Source organism: Coregonus clupeaformis, unplaced genomic scaffold (assembly GCF_020615455.1).
Source record: "Coregonus clupeaformis isolate EN_2021a unplaced genomic scaffold, ASM2061545v1 scaf1947, whole genome shotgun sequence".
Lineage (NCBI taxonomy): Eukaryota > Metazoa > Chordata > Actinopteri > Salmoniformes > Salmonidae > Coregonus > Coregonus clupeaformis.
The window spans coordinates 74,423-95,428 of NW_025535401.1; the positions used below are offsets into that span (position 1 = coordinate 74,423).

At 42.4% G+C, this 21,006-nt stretch overlaps 1 pseudogene; it reads right to left on the minus strand.

Annotated features, from left to right (window-relative positions):
• Positions 1 to 10,109: 10,109 nt before the first annotated feature.
• LOC121547838 lies at positions 10,110 to 20,649 on the minus strand (annotated as a pseudogene).
• Positions 20,650 to 21,006: the final 357 nt, after the last annotated feature.

Genomic DNA, 21,006 nt, shown 5'->3' on the forward strand with positions numbered 1-21,006 from the left:
CTCCAGTCTGGCGTCAACCATATCAGCAGCTATGAGTTTAATCCATAACATACAGCCTCATTGATCACTCTAAATTAAATATGAACTTTAGTCATCTTAAATATTTCCATTACAGGTGAGGTGCACCATACCTGGCTGGCTGGCTGGCACTCAGTGGGTGTGAGTTTCTTGTCACTCGCCTCCCTGCTGTCAATCACTCACTGTCCCTGGTCCTGGAGTTTGGGTCGATATGACAATGAGCAATTGTCATATACATGATGTGTAAAACACAGTGCGCTATTCTGAGGAAAAGTCACAGTCACTTATATTTGCCTTTGGCCCATGAATGTTTACCTTGTAACTTTATATCCTTTTGTACTGAAAAACATATAGACAATGATAAACTAGGCTATAATGAGATACATCAAACATGGTGGACACTGATGTGGATGAAAACATTCAGGATGCCCTAATGTTCAACACCCAACATATTGGGTATGGGTATGCCTTGGCACACCACATACTGGCAAAGGAGCACTCCAGGAAGGGAAACGTGGCCTAGAAGTATGCCCCATCTGTAATGATGTCATGTCATAGTATTGTGTGGACCAGGTTAGAGATAGTAGATAAGTGGTTTGGTGACACAGAGTCTACATTCCATTATGTCAAAGGAGATGACTGATGTTGATCTTAGAAATGATTGATGGACAGGATATATGACTTGGGGGTAAAGGGTAATAACATCAAAGAGAAGGGAATGCCCATGATGGGGTACCAGATGTTCGTCGAGAGACTTGTAACAGAGCGTGTATATATAGAGAGAGTGGATCTTTGTTAGGAAGTTGGAAGAGGCAGGGCTATGTCTGTTATAACTAACCATGGTACCATATTAAATATATTATATGAACTCCCCATCAAAAGTGTCTAACTACATCCTTACATTCGTAATCACTTGATACCCTAGAAACTCATCATAACAGATTGGTGTCTTCACGAACAGGATACAGTCTACAGCCGAACTAACAGCTAAGCAGACTTTCATTCTATTATTATGTTAAAATCTGCTCATCTGTGGTAAAGCTAAGCTGTAATGAACATTTAAAATTCTATATTTTAAAGGGGGACGATGAGTGGTGTTGAGTTATGTAAAGGGATGTAAGGAGAATATCACATTGGAATATTACATGGTGCTATGATTCAAAACAAGGTGTGTTAACAGTAATTAGTATAAAGACAAAAATGAGAATACAGGAGTGGGTGTAGAATAGAGAGATGTGTAGTATCATCATGAAGTAAATAGATGTGTTGTAGCATCATTTGAACACTTTGGTAAAGAGAGAAATAGGTTATGGACCTCTGATGTGTTGTATCATCATTTGAATACCTTGGTAAAGAGAGCGAATTAAAGAAATAGATTACGGACCTTTTTGATGTGGTAAAACATCATTAAAATGAGGAGAGAATTAGACATGGGAAATTACTCAAAACGACCAGCAGATAGAGCCAATGCAATGTAACATATTGAATAATAGCACCAAAACGACAAATAGGAACTACATTTTAATACAGATCAGGATGGGGATTTTATTTAAGTGTTTAATTACTAATAATTGCATGAACTGATGAAGTAGTAATGAATGTCCAGCTTAGTAGACCGATATCGGGGGAAAAAAACAGTCACTATTAAAAGTAAATTGGAGCGTCATTTAAAATTGAAGAGAGAAACAGGAAATGACTAAATTATTACAGGCAAGTCCGCAGTTAGAATAAGTATTTCGTAAAAGTAATGTAAAGTTAAGTAATTTAATGGGACAATATGGGCGATTTTAGGAACAAAGAGCAGAAAATAATTTGAATCTGAGGGGGGGCATAATAAGTTGTAAAAATGGGTATAATAATTTGATATAAGTTTGGATAAGAAGTTACGATATACTGTACCTAATTTGTAGTAGTAAAAAACATGTGTTTGAGAAATACAGTACAGTAGTTCTATGTAACCACAGCAAAAATATCTCTATATACAGTATATAGCTCACTGCCACCGCAGCTCTAAGAGAGAGGGCTGGCCATGCATGGGATACGTTCATCTCTGAGTTCTCATAGAGAAGTCCGTGAGCAGTCGAGGATGGGAATTCTTCAAAACCACACTGTTGTCAACTCAGCTCAATGCAGACAAAAATTATATGACCCTCTTTGGTGAAAATCTACAGTGAATCAATAACAAACCACAAATGAGCGTAAATACAGGAATCATATTTATTATTTCTTTGCATTTACATTCAGGACCAAGGAAAACACAGCTCAATAGCATGCAACATTCTGTGAAGAAATAGTACATCTGTCACCAATCAACAGCTCACTAAGATCACACAGTTTTCTCACTGCTGACTACCGATTGGCTTTCCAAAGCATTGTGATAATGCTGTGTTCATAAAGAAGTGGGTAATTACCAGCTGTGAAGTCATAAATACCAGTTGGATGCATTCACATGCTTTGTTTAATTTTACTAGGTTAGTTGACTGAGAACCCATTCTCATTTACAGAAACGACCTGGGGAATAGTTACAGGGGAGAGGAATGAGCCAATTGGGGATGATTAGATAGCCATGATGGTCAGAGTGGGAATTTAGCCAGGACACCAGGGTTAGCACCCCTACGATAAGTGTTATGGGATCTTTAGTGACCACAGAGAGTCAGGACACCCGTTTAACATCCCACCCGAAAGACGGCACCCTATACAAGGCAATGTCCCCTATCACTTTAGGATATTTTTTTAGGCCAGAGGAAACAGTGTCTCCTAATGGCCCTCCAACGCCACTTCCAGCAGCATCTAGTCTCCCATCCTGGGACCAACCCTGCTTAGCTTCAGATGCAAGCCAGCAGTGGGATGCAGGGTGGTATGAACTTGTTCAGAAAAGCCGACAGGCTAATGGACAACAAGCTGCGTCAACCATAAACTATAAGTACAGCTATCATGTTGTTATGAAGGTAATTTCCTAAGTAGATGAGGTCAGCATGTGGGAGAAGTCAGGAGCTCAGGGATGAGAGACGAGTTTCCCACTGGTAATGACCAGTTGGAGGGGCATTCAAGTGGATTTTTACCAGTCATATGTGGGAAATACCACCTTCCCACTTGCTTATGATCGCAGCATAACTCCTGTAGTCCTGCTCAGTGGTTAATTTGAGCCGGAAAGGGATACGGCACCTCTCAGATTTGACTTTGTTTATTCCGGCATCTATTTGCCCGGATCTGGTACCTCTCACGGCATGATTTATTAATTGTTTCATTGTTCGCACTGTAGACATTGTAATAAAAGCAATCATCGTTAAATCAAGTTTCCTCATCGTTATTTCTCCCGCCCCCCAGAAAGACCATCATGTAAAAGCACGGTGATCCTTCTGTTTAATCATCCTATCCTGCCCCACTGATTCCAGACCTGATCTCTTATTTGTACATAGAGGTTAGGGGTGGGCCGGTGGGGTAAGTAACTGATCTTGACACAGGTCTTGGTAGCTGTGGTCAGCTAGTGAAGAGGTCCCTACGTAATCACGTTACGTAGCCTAGGCTTGTCGTCTCGCTACTGAATTTGAAATGTGGGAAAGCCAAATAAAAAATGGATAAGAAAAGGCAATCGAGTTTGATTACATTTGTCAAGTCCAAAAATCAAGAGAAAGATGGTGAATCGAACACAGAACGAGCCAGAAAACTGTCAGTGCCGGAGGAGAGGAGTGAGGGGCAAACTGTTCCTGATGGCGATGCCTTAGCTAGCAGCGCTGCTAATCCCGCCAGTTCAGCATCACCACCGGTACCTCCACTAACTAGTAGGCCTACTAGCGAGTCAGACTCAGCCGGAAAGGGAGACAGGGAGCTGGGGGGGAGGGGGCAGTACATCTACCGACGAGGTGGTCGGAGCAGGTGCAATTTGCAGTTCAAGAACAAGCAAACGTATAACCCCTGGCTTGTCATGCAGAATTAAAAGTTGGGCTGTACCACATGCAAAAGGTAGGGAGCTTGGGTCTAGAAACGACTGGAGGGATTAAACTAGCAAAAGAGTGGGTGCAGTAAATTAACATCCTATGCCTCAGACGTAAAAAAACAACAACAAAGAACCCTCAGAAAAAGGTTTTTGAACATGCCCGAACCAAGGCGCATTTGGTGGTAGCAAGCCTTTTAGACAAGGCTAAAGAGGACACTCAGGTTATAGTTAACACTCAAAATGAAAAAATAGACACTACAGAACAGCCTTAGGAGGCTAAATGTCACAGCCACAGGCCGCCTCATGGCTTTGAGCAAGAAACTGACTCTCAGGAGTTAAATGGACTTGACATGGGGAGAGTCATTGTGGGAGGTTCTTTACAAACTTGTTTGGTACTGTGAAGGTAATCTGAGCATGTGCTTCATATTATCACATAGGCAGAAGGCCTGTATATTCTCATATGTGTGTTCTGCTGTAGCCTACATTGATTTATTTTATTTGAAGATATATTCCGATATAGTGATATTTGTTCTACTGCTACATTGATGTCTTGAAAATTATATGAAATTCGGGTCTTGTAAGCCCCACAGCTGAGTATGTGTGCATAAGCATATGGCGGGTGTTCCGCAGGGTCGTCTAAAAATGTTGCTGTACATTGATGTCTAGAAAAATAGGCTATAAGAAATTCGTACTTGTTGGTGCTGTCATCTTCAGGACAGGAATACCGGCTTACTTAACGGAGGAATAAACACACATTGGTGTTTCAGACAGAACGCGGGAAAATGCCCTTTCTTTATTTTCGCACATGCGCAGTTGTACATCTCTCTTAGGGCATAACTGTACCAGTGTAAGAACACAATTTATAACATATTAGTCTATATGTTAACACCCCCCACTTGCTCTTATACTGTACAAGTCGTATTCAACCTAACTATCAACACATTTAGCTTACAGTTATACATCTCACAAATGTCAGTTTACATTCCAAACATATAACCCAATAATTTTTCATTTTTGAACTTCGTTACAGGTTTAGTCAAAACATCTGCAACCATGTCTGCCGTTGGACAATATTCAATACTTATTTTGCCATCACTGAGTGCAGATCGAATGAAATGATATCTGATGTCAACATGTTTACATCTCTGACGACATACTGGGTTCTTTGACAGAGCAATTGCACCTTGGTTATCTTCAAAGATTGTTACTGGTGCATATTGGCACTCACTATCCATCTGGCCCAATAACTGTACAAGGTACAAACTTTCTTGTGTAGTAGCAGCCAGTGCCATGTACTCTGCTTCACATGTAGATAAAGCTACTGTTGGCTGCTTCTTAGACCTCCATGAAATAACAGGTCCACATTTAATTAAACTAAAACAATACCCTGTTATGCTTCGGTCTGTCACTTTGATCTGCTGCCCAATCAGCATCACTATATGCTACGAGGTTGAGTTTTTCCACCCCCCTTTTTGTAACACAACTCCTGATTCATTGTCCCCTTCAAGTACCTCAACACATGTTTAGCTGTTATCCAGTGTTGCTCTTTTGGTTCTGATAGGTATTGTGACAGCTTGCTGACAATCCAACTGATATCCGGTCTTGTACATGTCATCACATATATCAAGTTGCCTATCACTTCACGAAAACCTTTTTGAATCAATAGGTTCACCATCACCATCAAAGTTTTGTTTTTGTTCACATGGTGTTGACCTTGTTTTACAGTCTGACATACCAAACCTTTCCAGTATCTTGGTTATGTACCTTGTTTGGCTCATCTTTATTTTCCCTTCACTTTGTGTAAAATCAATGCCTAGGAAATGTCCAAGCCTCCCAAGATCTTTCATCTTACATTTTTCACTTAACATTTCTTTTACACTTGTGAGTGAGTCACTATCACTAGCAGCGATAATTAGATCATCGACCCAAATTATCAATATGATCCTTTCTGTTGCAGTTTGTTTGTTATAAACACAGTGATCAGCTGGGTTCTGTGTAAAACCATTTTCACTAAGGTGATCATGCAACATTTTGTTCCAGTTCCTTCCTGACTGTTTCAGGCCCGTACAGTGACTTGTTCAGTTTGCAGACTAGTTGCTCACCTGTATCTGACCTGACTTCAAAACCCTCTGGTTGCTCCATGTACACTTCACAGTCAATAGGAGCATGTAGATATGCTGTTTTGACATCCATCTGATGTAACTCTAAGTCATACTGAGCTGCTAGCTGCATCAAACAACGTACTGATGTCATATTTGCAGTTGGAGAAAAAAGTCTCCCTTATAGTCTATTCCTGCCACTTGACTATACCCCTTTGCAACATATCTTGCCTTGTATGTCTCAGTCTCATCTGAATTGTTTTTGACCGCATAGACCCACCTGCCCCCCACTGCATTTTTACCCTCTGGCAGTGTGGTCAATGTGAATGTATCATTTTCCCTAAGGGAATCCATCTCCTCCTTCATAGCAGTAGGCCAAATCTCTGATTTTGGTGAAATCATTGCTTCTTTGAAGGTTTGTGGTGCATTGCACATTACTCTGTAGCAGTAGTCAACACTAGGTGGTATCTGGTCATCACACTTCACTTTACACTCATAGTCTTTTAAGTACTGGGGCTTCTTCCTCTCTCTGTCTGGATAGCGTGGACTCTGACTATCTGAAGTCTCGATTTGCACATCTTGTGTCTCTTCGAATTTTGATCTGCCATCTTGGCTTTTTGGCATGGGAGATTGAAATCTCTCCCCATGAAGATCATCACTCATTTCCAAATCTGTCTGAGTTTGGCGTTCGACTACACCTTTGTAACGAACTTGACTAATCTGTTTTTAAGAACTTTTCCAGTGTCTGGGTAGTAGACTAGGTATGCTGGACTATTTTTATCATACCCGACAAAAATACCCTTTTCACATCTTGAGTCCAACTTTTTCTTGTTCTGTCTGTATGCATAGCAAACAGATCCAAATTCTTTCATCTTTGAAAGATCAGGCTTTCTCCCAGTAAACATGTAGTGTGGAGTCTGTCCTACACGCTTATTGTAACACCTATTACGAATTACTGCAGCAGTCATTACAGCATATGTCCACAATTTCTTTGGTAGGTTGCTGTCAGGTAGCATGCATCTTGCCATTTCAAACAGTGTTCTCCAATTTCTCTCAGCGGTCCCATTTTTGATGGGGTGAGTAAGGGGCTGAAGTTTCATGTCTTATGGCATTCTTACTGAGCAGTGACTTGAACTCTTTGGCTGTGTACTCTGTGCCATTATCTGACCTGACACACTTTTTTTTTCCATAAGGGGCCACATCAGCAATAAACTTCTCAGTAGCTTTTACAGTATCACTTTTTGCTTTTAGGAAATACACAAAAACTGCTCCTGAATAATCATCCGTAAATGCTAGAGTATATCTGAACCCATCTTTCGCCTCTGGCTCAATAGGGCCAGCCAAATCAGTGTGCACAAGCTCAAGAGCTGCTTTTGCCTTTTCATCAGGCTCTCTGTTTCTGCTCTGAACAAATTTTCCCTGTGTGCAGATTTCACAGTTGAGGGTAGATTTGTCAATCTTACCTGTGATTTTCATTCCCTCTGCCACATTTTCTAACTTTGACACATCCTCAAAATTACAGTGGCCAAGAATTTTGTGCCATGTGTGAATAACATAGCACCCATGACATCCATCATCATTTTCATCACTTACAGTGTTAAGATAGTAAAGTCTATCGTACTCCTCGATGTCAAAAGTGGTACCGTTCTTGTGGATGAGCTTGTTACACCCCTGTCGAAAGTTGACTGAAGCTCAGTTGGCTGTCGCTGCTTTTAACAGAGAAAATGTCCTGTGGAAACGACGGCACGTACAGCGCCTTAGTCAGCGTTGTTTTCACCCGACGACCCGTGTTGTCTCTCAGGTAAACCTCCGCTGCACCTCTCCGCGACACCATTGGTTCTTGTTCCGTCAGCCAGCTCCACGGAATGTTTTTCCGGTTTGAAAGTCTCGTCAAACTCCTTAAACTTCCCGATGTCCGTGACTATATGTGACGTTGCTCCCGTATCAACCATCAGCCCCTTTTTGTTTCAGTCCACGAACCTGACAGTCACTTATTCTGAATGCAAATGTGTGGCCTTCAGCATCTGTTGCTTGTTTCACATTGTCTCTTCTTTTTCGTCTGCAATTTCCGTCAGTATGAGTGGAGCTCTTGCAAAAACTACACCACTGTCTCCGTTCTCTGTGCTCTCCAGTAACGGTACATTCCCGGGCCTTGTGCCCTTTCTGGCAACAGTTGAAGCAGGTTATATCGGTCCCTTTATCTCTTCCTCTTGGCCAGCTAACTTTAATATTACTTGTACTGGGGATTTATTATTCTCCTAAATTGATGGGATGACTAACTTAGAAAGAATGCATTCTTGACTGGGCTAATGTAGGTTGTGACACCTGGCAAGGCTGTGATTGATGTGAAGAGCTGTTTTAGGGGGTAAAATGAGATAAGGATTTGCCTTCAAATTCTAGACTATACTGGTTCTTTGTGATCTGTGAGCCTTCCTTGGACGTAGGAATGATGTCTAAGAGAGCTGGCTCTTCTCACTATGATAGGTTGTTATGATAATCTTGTGCCTGGCTGAAGTGTGCAACAAATGGCGCCGAGGAGATGAGACCAACCCCTGAACCAACGGATTGGCTGAGAAAGTTTAAACCACGCTCAAGTCTTTACTCTAATTGGCCAGCAGAGAAGTGGGAAACTTTCTCTGTCAGAGTATTTGGGTATTGTTTCTGAAACAATGTTGTTAGTTGTCTGGGGTGTCCTGCGAGACATCTCAGAGAGCCCGTATATACGAAACATCATATTTACCATTGAAGGTTTTTGCATTAATTAAAATAACTAGTATATCTTAGATGTCGTGTTGACCTCTTTTGTTCCTAATACCAGATCTGAATTGACGCGACTTTGACACTTGCCTTCATCACGTTGTCGTCAGTGGAAATGGCGCTACATTTCTCGGTGCTTTCATAGCTCCTCAACTTGGTTTTGAACTTGCCATAAGTTGTCGGCTCGTCACTCTGCGTTATGTGGATGGCAAACGGCTTAAATGATTCGGGCAAACCTTTCAGAATCATTGCAATCAACAGCCCGTCACTTAAAGTCTCTTCAGCATTCCTCAGTGCTGTAATAGCCGTCTCAGCACGAATGATATAATCCGTAACACTTTCGTCAGCAGCTTTCTGAAGAGAAGTTAGCTAAGTGTGGAGGCTAATCACACGTGGCTTCCCTTTACCTGCATAATTTTCCCTCAATATCTTCAACGCTTTTCTCCCATCATCTGCTGCTTCTCTCATTATCAGGGAAAGACTTTTATCATCCAAAACCTGTATCAATTCGGGCGTAGGCTTCTTCATTTTCTCTCCGTCTTCCTCATCTTCATCCACGCTCAATATGGTGGCCTTTAGCCCTAGCAAACGCAAGTGCCCCAAAACTTCGTCTCCCATAACTCGTAGTTTTTTTCATCTCCGTCGAAACATAATCTATTCCATCGGCTTCCATGTTCCCTCCTGGGCCCATAACCTGTTGGTGCTGTCATCTTCAGGACAGGAATTACGGTTTACTTAACGGAGGAATAAACACACATGTTCATCGTTGGTGTTTCAACCAGAACGCGGGAAAATGCCCTTTCTTTATTTTCGCACATGCGCAGTTGTACATCTCTCATAGGGCATAACTGTACCAGTGTAACATTTACATTTACATTTACGTCATTTAGCAGACGCTCTTATCCAGAGCGACTTACAAATTGGTGCATTCACCTTAAAGAACACAATTTATAACATATTAGTCTATATGTTAACAGTACTTGTATAAACCCTGCAGCTATACTCAAGTATGTGGGCATACTGCAGTGACGTCTAAAATGCTTTGAATGAATCAGCACCTTGGAGAGTGCTGTCCGTTTCACCACCATAGACAGTAGGCTACTTGGCTGTTTACTCTGTCTGCTGCACTGCCACGTTATGTTTGACACTTTTTTTCTCAATGTGTTGCGGTACCTCAGAGCCCCCCGGATTCCCCTCCCTCTCCTCTCGCGCTCACTATGTGTTCCGGGACCTCCCGATTTACAAATGAAGCACGGGTCCTGCTGTATTGTCTCTGAAAGGCTAACTATCTCAGTGTATCAGAAGTCTTTTATCACATTCTGTATTTTCCAGTGGTGCCCACTGCACTCCTGAATGATGAGCTGGTAGTAAGTATCGTCCCCTGGGGCAATCTCCAGACATCTCTTTGTCTGTCTGTTCTGGATGGCTTTTCCCTGTAAAACACAGAAAACATTCTACAGTGCTACATCACAATACAAAAACTAAAAAAGTCAAAGACATCTCCCTTGTTTTCAACAGTTTATAAGCATCTATTTCCCTATTTCATGTGGAGTACTCACCTGTTGAAAGTCCCAGAGCATGTGGAATCCCTTCTGCTTGGCCACCTTGCACTCATACAGACCTGGGGTTCGAGAGCCAGTGTCCACCAGACAGCGATTACTGTTGTACTTGTGAGACTTGATGCCTCAATGTAGATCTCCCGCTGGCTCGATAATAACAGTTCTGGACAGAGAGTATAGATATTTAGGCTTTTCTGAGTCTGTGGTATTGACAGTACTTTACATTTTATTATTGTGTTATGGGTTGAATCCCAGGTCTGCCATGGGATGAACCATATTATACGTGTAGTTCAATTCTAAAATTTTAAGCAATGATTCTACAAACCTGTGGATCAAAATAATGGCATCCATATAAAATAGGTGTGTTCCCTGGATCTGGGCCTTGATCTATACAGAGATCTGTCTTCAGGTCATTGACCAGCTGTTGATTTTATAGACAGAGATTAAACAGTTATAAAAGTGTGGATTCCTATCCTGATAATGAGTTGGATTTATGACCCTGCATCCTATTGAAAGAAGAATGCCATGCATGCCACCAAACACAGTTGGTGAGGAAATAATTCCAGAACAATGATAAATGTTTTAGCATCACTCACAGCTCCATAACCAAGCAAGTCACCCAGGGGGTCTAACATGGGATACACATTGTCCAGATACCACTGGAAGGGCTTGCAGTTCAGCCTCTTTCTCAACTTCTTCCTCTCTGAAACATCCCCAATGTCTATGCCATGGTCCTGTGGTGAGAAAGAGGAAGATCTCTAAATCAGAAACACAGGCCATATGAGCAATCCACATATTATCCATTTTTGCTTACCGCCATCATTTCACATAGATCCTATGATCTTTATTATGGCATTGAGTAATAAACAGTTTTCATATTATTTACTGTCTAATCTACTTATTTTCAAACACAAAGCATGCATAACAGCGATGATTGTTATTCTATAGAAGCAGCTGAACAAAACCTACTTTTTGAATGGTTTGTTCTGTACAGTACCTTCAGTGGGAGTTTCCAGGCGATGTTGACATTATGTTTGTATTCATCCATCCAGACCTCAGCCACTCTCAGAGCATTCCTCTTCTTTGTAATGAGAAGGAAGAATTTATAGATATGGACTGAAGTGTCTAGATGTTGGCTCTAGATTGGTTTGTTCAAACTGAATGAATCAAGAACAGAAAGTAATTCTGCAAACACAAGTCTCCTTTGATTTCAAACATTCATTTAGCAACTGTAGCAGACGGGCTTACCCGGATGCCCAGTTCAACATTTTCACCTCCATAGATCTTCATACCATCGTCGAGAGCACCAATTTCCCCAAAGAACAGCCGATCAACCACTAGTATGCCCATAATGGAGGGGCTCCTGACAAACATACAGTACAAATCATGGTCATTTCTACACTGGGAGAAGTGACATTAATTTTAATGAATAGATCATGCAAAATAATAATCCAGGTGTAAATATTAGGTGAGATTTTCCTCCCAATGCTGTGCTTTCCTCATCGCATATTCAAACAGAATTGTGAAACTGGACTATCATCCTATGATGAAATCATGAACAACTCACTTTCCTGGCTGTGACTCGTCTTTCAAGGCGTACCACTCAGGTCTGAAGGACACGTACATACACCACAGGGCCCAGTCAAAGGCGTCTGCAGCAGGCCCATAACGTGTGACTGTCAAGTCATCGAAATGGACTTTGTCAAACACCGGTGTCAACACCAACGTGCGGTCCTCCTTTATCCGAGCTAACAGAGGCTCAGCCCTGTTCACACAAACACAGACTGAAAACACCACATGGGGGGGATTTAAAAAGTCTCACTGAGATATTTTATAACAAAAACCATTTAGACTACCATTCCACATGGACCTCTATGTGGGCATCAAGTGGCCACCACATCTCCTTCAGCTTCTCTCCACCCTGAGAGGCGGGCCTGTGTGAGACCGAGCTGCTCTGAGTGTCTCACTCTCTTCACCAGGCCCGGACGCTCTTCATGGATGAAGCTGATGTAGACATCCAACTTCTCCTTTAGATCCTCTGTGAAAGCAGACACTTGAAAATCAGTGAAACACAACACAAGTTGAAAGCCACATCTTTCAATCAAAGTTCAATATAAATGTTAACAAATATACTTTCAAATGTTTCTATGCGTGAGAAGAGACCAATTAGGCGAACCATTGGGGCTGTGGTCATCCACCAGTATGATGTCTTTGAGCAGGCGTTGGGGGTCTTGTCCATGATGCTGCGGACAGCTCTCTTGATGATGGACAGTGCCTCGTCCCAAGTAGATCAACACCACGCTGATGGTGGGCAGGTCATGGGGATACTGGTGATTAGCACAACAGGCACAACAAAACATTTGGTCGACCTCATATAATTAATTCACTTCACCAAAGCTGCTGTTTCACTCTTAAAGTTATTGTCAATTTCAATGTCATTCGTCAAACTGCATTAAAAGTGCTGGAGATGGAATGGACCTCAGATGACCTCGGATGCAACAGACTGTGGTTAGAATTCGAAGTCTTGAGTTATACATCATTTATTGTGTAGAGGTGGGGGGAGAGATGAGGAAAATGATTTACTTAGGATCGCGAGTATCAGGGATTTCCCTGTTCAGGGGGTAGTCTGTCACTCAGGAAGGCGTTGTATCCATACATCTGAAACAGCCCCTCTGCCTCTTTCTGCTCCTCCTCTGAGAGCTCGCACCCAGCTTGTAAAACAGAGCTGAGTTGGGGTACAACTTCTTCACCACCTTCCTCTCCTTCTTGACCTCGGGAGTTTTCACAGCCTGCCCCTCTTTCAGACTGATCCCTTCGTTGATTGTCTTCACTGTGGACACACGTCAGCTGTTCATCAAACTGTAATAAGTGTGTTAAGGCTGCCGGAATCAACATGAGTCATCCCTTTTCATACAAACAGAGCATGACCTCATTTACATAGCTTCAGTAACTGTTTGCATGTGTGTTTACAAAAGCCAGAAATCTTGCTTGTTTGTAAGTGACCAAATACTTATTTTCCACCATAATTTGCAAATAAATTCATTAAAAATCCTACAATGTGATTTTCTGGATTTCTTTTTCTCATTTTGTCTGTCATAGTTGACGTGTACCTATGATGAAAATTACAGGCCTCTCTCATCTTTTTAAGTGGGAGAACTTGCACAATTGGTGGCTGACTAAATACTTTTTTCCCCCACTGTATCTAAACTAAACCTCTAGAAACAGTTGCTACCCACTGGGCACACACTGGTTGAATCAACGTTGTTTCAATGTGATTTGTCAACGTATTATGACGTGGAATCAACGTGGAATACACAGTGGATTTGAAAAAAGTTATCAACCAGTACGGTTTTCATCTTATTTCAACCAGCATTGTAAACATTGAAATGAGGGTAAAATGTCAACTTAAATACACTGACTTAACCTGACTAAGAGGTTGTTACATCAATCTAATTTCAACATAATCATCAGAACTACGTCTATGTTGAAATTGCGTTGAAAAAGTTCAGGTAGAAACATCATATTCTGTTATATTGGGGGTTGAAATTATGTTGAATTTCATATTTCATTATACATACACTACCGGTCAAAAGTTCTAGAACACCTACTAATTCAAGGGGTTTCTTTATTTTTTACTATTTTCTACATTATAGAATAATACTGAAGACATCAAAACTATGAAATAACACATATGGAATCCATGTAGTAACCAAAAAAGTGTTAAACAAATCAAAATATATTTTATATTCTTCAAAGTAGCCACCATTTGCCTTGATGACAGTTTTCCACACTCTTGGCATTCTCTCAACCAGCTTCATGAGGAATGCTTTTCCAACAGTCTTGAAGAAGTTCCCATAAGCTGAGCACTTGTTGGCTGCTTTTCCTTCACTCTGCAGTCCAACTCATCCCAAACCATCTCAATTGGGTTGAGGTCGGGTGATTGTGGAGGCCAGGTCATCTAATGCAGCACTCCATCACTCTCCTTCTTGGTCAAATAGCCCTTACACAGCCTGGAGGTGTGTTTTGGGTCATTGCCCTGTTGAAAAACAAATGATAGTCCACTAGCGCAAACCAGATGGGATGGCGTATCGCTGCAGAATGCTGTGGTAGCCATGCTGGTTAAGTGTGTCTTGAATTCTAAATCAATCATAGATATCACTAGCACTTTAGATGCTGCTGCTGCCTATAGAAATCACTGGCCACTTTAAGAAATTGAACACTAGTCACTACTAATGTTTACATATCTTGCATTACTCATCTAATATGTATATACTGCATTCTATAATAATCTACTGTATCTTAGTCCATGCCGCTCTGACATTACTCGTCCATATATGTATATATTCTTAATTCCATTCCTTACTTAGATTTGTATGTATTGGGTATATGTTGCTGAAATTGTTAGATATTACTTGTTAGATATTACTGCACTGCTGGAGCTAGAAGCACAAGCATTCGTTACACCCGCAATAACATCTGCTAAACATGTGTATGTGACAAATAAAATTTGATTTGACAGTGTCACAGCAAAAGCACCATCACCTCCTCCTCCATGCTTCGATGGGAAACACACATGGAGATCACAAAGACACGGAGTTGTAACCAAACATTTCAAATTTGACGCTATCAGACCAAAGGACAGATTTACCGGTCTATTGTCCATTGCTCATGTTTCTTGGCCCAAGCAAGCCTCTTCTTCTTATTGGTGTCCTTAAGTAGTGGTTTCTTTGTAGCAATTCGACCATGAAGGCCTGATTCACGCAATCTCCTCTGAACAGTTGCTGTTGAGATGTGTCTATTACTTGAACTCTGTAAAGCATTTATTTGGGCTGCAATTTCTGAGGCTGGTAACTCTAATGAACTAATCCTCTGCAGAGGTGACTCTGGGTCTTCCTTTCCTGTAGCGGCTCCTCATGAGAGCCAGTTTCATTATAGCGCTTGATGGTTTTTGCGACTGCACTCGAAAAAACGTTCAAAGTTCTTGAAATGTTCCTAATTGACGACTCCACATGTCTTAAAGTAATGCTAGACTGTCATTGGTCTGTTTGCTTATTTGAGCTGTTCTTGCTATAATATGAATTAGTCTTTTACAAAATAGGGCTATCTTCTGTATACTCCCCCTACCTTGTCACCCACACAACTGATTGGCTCAACGCATTAAGAAGAAAGAAATTCCACAAATTACTTTTAACAAGGCACACATGTTAATTGAAATGCATTCAGGTGATTACCTCATGAAGCTGGTTGAGAGAATGCCGAGCGTGTGCACAAGCTGTCATCAAGGCAAAGGGTGGCTACTTTGAAGAATCTCAAATATATAATATATTCTGATTTGTTTAACACTTATTTGGATTTACTACATGATTACATATGTGTTATTTCATAGTTTTGATGTCTTCACTATGTATTCTACAATGTAAAAAATACAATGTAAAAAAACCGAGCAGTCTGGGGAGAAGGGGCCTTGGTCAGGGAGGTGACCAAGAACCCGATGGTCACTCCTGACAGAGCTCCAGAGTTTCTCTGTGGAGATGGGGAGAAACTTCCAGAAGGACAAACCGTCTCTGCAGCACTCCACCAATCAGGCCTTTATGGTAAAGTTGCCAGACGGAAGCCATCCTCAGTAAAAGGCACATGACAGCCGCGCGAGTTTGCCAAAAGACACCTAAAGGACACTCGGACCTGAAAACAAGATTCTCTGGTCTGATGAAACCAAGATCGATCTCTTTGGCCTGAATTTTAAGCACTACGTCTGGAGGAAACCCTGGCACCATCCCTACGGTGGAAGCATGGTGGTGGCAGCATCATGCTGTGGGGATGTTTTTCTTGCAGGGACTGGGAGACTAGTCAGGATCGAGGGCAAAGATAAAAACATTATTCATCAACTATTTTTAAAACATTTAAAAACAGTGACTGAAGCTATCTAAATAAGTTAATGCTCTGTTTGTATCAAAAGGAGTGACTCCTGGCAAAATGTCTAAAAACCTGTTTTCACTTTGTCCATTATGTCATCATTGATGAGGAAAAAATGTAATTTAATCAATTTTAGAATAAGGCTGTAACGTAACAAAATGTGGAAAAAAGTCAAGGGGTCTGAAACACTTTCAGATGCACTGTAGCGAGTTGGAATTATGGTTCATAAACGAAGACTCCATTTTTGCAAGAGAAATGATTGCTGAAGCATCAAGTTAGCCAGGGTGTGTTTGGGGTGATGACGGACCATCTATTGTATTTTCATGAATATGTGTACATGACTAGACAATAGTGACCATCCACTTAGCTAGATGTGGCTGGGGGTGGTTAAGCATAGGGCGAAGGTTCAGCCCTAAGCACACAGCCAAGAAAACGCAGATTGGCTTCGGGACAAAGTCTCTGAATGTCCTTGGTAGGCTCAGCCAGAGGCCGGACTTGAACCCGATCGAACATTTCTGGAGAGACCTGAAAATCGCTGTGCAGTGACGCTCCCCATCCAACCTGACAGAGCTTCAGAGATCTGCAGAGAAGAATGGGAGAAACTCCGCAAAATACAGATGTGCCAAGCAGTTTGTAGCGTCATACCCAAGACGACTTAAGACTGTAATCACTGCCAAAGGTGATTCAACCAAAGTACTGAGTAAAGGGTCTGAATACTTAGGTATAGTGTGATATTTCCGTGTAATCTGCTTTTTATCATTTGCGCACAAAAAGTGTTTGCTTATCATTGTGGGTATTGTGTGTAGATTGATGAGGGAAAAAAACAATTTAATCAAATTTTAGAATAAGGCTGTAACGAACAAAAATGTGGAAAAGTGAAGGGGTCTGAATACTTTCCGAATGCACTGTACAGGCCTATATAGAGATGACCTAGCCTACCTCTTCCAGGTAATACATTCAATGCAGTATTAGCCTTATATTTAGCTAATGAGTGATGGGTTGTGAGTAATAAGCTTCTAACTTACATTTACATTTTACATTTTACGTCATTTAGTGACGCTCTTATCCAGAGCGACTTACAAAATTGGTGCATTCACCCTTATAGCCGTGTGTGATAACCACATTACTGGGGGGGAGGAAGGATTACTTTATCCTATCCCAGGTATTTCCTTAAAGGAGTGGGGTGGGTTCAAGTGTCTCCGGAAGGTGGTGAGTTACTCGCTGTCCTGGCGACATGAGGGAGCTTGTTCCACCATTAGGTGCCAGAGCAGCAATAGTTTGACTGGGGCTGAGCGGGATCAGTGCTTCCCGCAGAGGTAGGGGGCCAGCTTTTAGCCAGAGGTGGATGACGCAAATGCCCTCTGTTTGGGTGTGCAGGGACTGATCGAGCCTGAAGGTACGGAGGTGCCGATTCCCTCGCAGCTCCGTGAGAAGCACCCATGATCTTGTAGCAGATGAGCTTCACAACTGGTGCCAGTGGGTGTGCGGAGGAGGTGGGGTGACGTAGAGAACTTAGGAGGTTGGACACCAGATGGGCTCAGCATTCTTGGATGAGTTGTAGGGTTTAATGCGCACAGAGCAGGGAGCCCAGCAACAGAAGCGAGTTGCCAGTAAATCGAGATGGGAGATGACAAGTGCCTGAGCTTGGACTGTGCCGCGCTTCCTGTGTAAGGAAGGGTCGTACTCTCCGAATGTTGTAGAGCATGAACCTACAGGATCGGGCCGTATGTTAGTGGAAAACCACAGGGTGTTGGTCCAGGGGTCACGTCGATGGCTTTTTGCACTCTGGGAGGGAGGACACACCGAAGTTGTCGTGTGATGGCGAGATCATGGAACGGGCAGTCCTTCCCGGGAGGAAGAGCAGCTCCGTCTTGCCGAGGTTCAGCGGCTGAGGTGGTGATCTCGTCATCACACTGATATGTCTGCCAGACATGCAGAATGCGATTCGCACCTGGTTCTCAGAAGGATAAGATTAGTTGTCGTGTTGTCTACGTAGCAATGATAGGGAGAAGTGAGGATACGTGGACAGAGCCAAGTGACTTGGTGTATAGCGGAAATAGGAGAGGGCCTCAGAAACTGAGCCTCTGTCTCTTCATGGCTCGCACACACCCTGTGCTCACGCTGGCCTCTCTCTTAGAAGGTGCGCTCCTTAGCACTTGGAGTCCCATGCGTGGAAATAGACCAGACGAAATTCTTGCCGGACATTTTCTCTTTTTTAGTATTCTTATACTAATAGACTATTTGAAGAGGGGACGAAGCTCTTGTTTGCGTGAATGTTAAATAAAAGACGCCAGTCATGGAACTACGGGTAGTTTGAAAGAAAGGCTTAACACCCCATGGTGAGCTAGGCCATGTGCTGTTATATTCAGACCCCATAACCATTCAATCCTCGTGGAAGAGGAAGTAAAGCCTTCTTTATCTCATTCTAGTCCTATATCATTCAACATATCATTAGGGGTGTTTACAAATAGCAACACACTTTACAGTGCTATGAAAAAGTATTTGCCCCCTTTCTAAATTTTCGTCAACTTTTGCATATTTGTGATACTTGAAATAAGTTATCGATCTTAACAAAACCTAATAGATAAAGGGGAACATAAGTGAACGAATAACACAACAATTAGCATATTTATTTCATTTATTTCCTAAACAAAAGTTATAACACTACCCCATTCCCTGTGTGAAAGCAATTGATTCTCCTGCACTCAATAACTGGGTTGCTACCTTTAGCTGCAGCTGACTCGCAACTAAAAATGGCTTCACATAGCTGTGGGAGGAATTTTAGTCCACTCTTCATGCAGAACTGCTTTGAACTCCAGTGACGTGTGGTTTTTCGGCATGGAACTGCTCGTTTAAGTCCTGCACACAACATCTCAAATTGGGATTAGGTCTCAATTTTATTCACAACGGTCTTCGAAAATTTCCAACAATTTGTTGCTTTTTAGCAATTTTCATGTAGATCAGATTGTGTGTTTTGGATCATTGTCTTGTTGTACACCCAGCTGCGCTTCAGTTTCAGCTCATGATTTAGCTATTCAATATCTCCCCAGAAATCATTCCACATAGATGGTGAACCTGGCCCTTCTAATATAATGTTCTAGGCTGAGGCAGCAAAGCATCCCCAAAACCATCATACCACCACCACCATTTGACCCTGATATGACATGTCTCTACCAGAATGATATTTGTTTTGAGATAATGGAATCTCTACCTTAGGGAGCCACTGTGCCTGCCGAAAGTGACTTGATGACTTCAAATCTAAGAACGCCTTATGATAGATGATCTAGCAATCTTGGACGATATGGTTCTGTGCAATGCTCACATGTAAAACCAACTCCCCTGTATTCCCACAAAGCAAAACAATAAGGTAGCTGTAAGTATGTAGGTGGTGTGATGGTTTGGGGATGCTTTGCTGCTAGACTCTGTCATTCAGTGAAATTCAGGGGCAATATCTGTTCTAGTCTGTATTTTTTGAGGTAGTATGCTGTATTTAAGATGGGAGAAGAAAAAGTACTTTTAGAAAGAAATAATTCCAGGCATCTCTACTGACGGAATGAGGTCATCCATCCAGGACACCCGGCCAGGTCAATTAGAAATGGTTTGTTTGCTAAAGTGTTTAGGAGCTTTGACAGTGACAGGAGCTTTGACAGCAACCTCCAAGTCCTCACCACCACTAGGGCCCTTTTCAATACTACTCACCTGGTCCCTACACAGATGGTGTAGCTGCGCCGTCGTAAACCTTCGCTCCCTCCCGCTTACTTCGATTCCCATTGGCCTTTCCTGCTTCAATCCTTCTCTAAATTTGATTCTGCCTTCAACCTTCCCTTCTCCCTTTCCCTGTAATTTTGACTTCTATTCCCCTTATCTCACCTGCCGGTGGTCCTCTCAGCCCGTGGGTTTACGACTCATTGCGAGCTTCACAGAACAGAGCTGGCAGCTGAGCGGAAATGGAAGAAAACGACTCTGCGGACCTGGTACTTCACTCTTCCTCATTTCTCATCTGTTTCTGAGTACATAAGGCTACTTCACGACTTAAATTTAAGCATCTGCTCTAACCCCAGGGAAGCCCTTGCCACATCTCTCCTCCTGCTGAAATCCTCCCTCCTCTAGGGATGACTCCCACAACCATTCTGAAAGATATTGTCGGCTATCCTATCCTTCGCTTGTTGTTAAAATGACACTGCTGGTCCTGCTCACACTGCCTCTACCCTATGCTTTGACTTTCCTCTCTCAGATAAAATCTTGTGACGGGGACAGAGGTCACCAACAAACCTGCCCACACCTAAGTCTCTTCACTACCTCGTGACCTCCCTCCTACCTCACTGCTGATGAACTCATCCTTGATTCGCTGGCTGTGTCCCTTCATCTCAAGAGAGCGAGAGTTGCACCCTCTCAAAACCAACACTCTCATCCTCTGACAACAACTACAGACCAGTATCCCTCTTTCTTTCTCTGAAACTATTGAGCGTATCGCCTTAGCCAACCCCCTTGCTATCTCTGTGAACACCTTCTGATCCAAACCAGTCAGGCCTCAAGACTGGCTGGCCCAACTGAGACTGCCTTCCTCCAGCCACGGAGGCTTCCCACTGCTAGCCAACTCTCTCTCTGCTTCCTTGTCTCTTCTAGACTTGTCTGCTGCCTTTGATACTGGGAACTAATAGATCTTCTCTGACTCTCTCTTGAAGGCTAGTACTGCTGGTACTCTTGGATTGGCACCCCACTT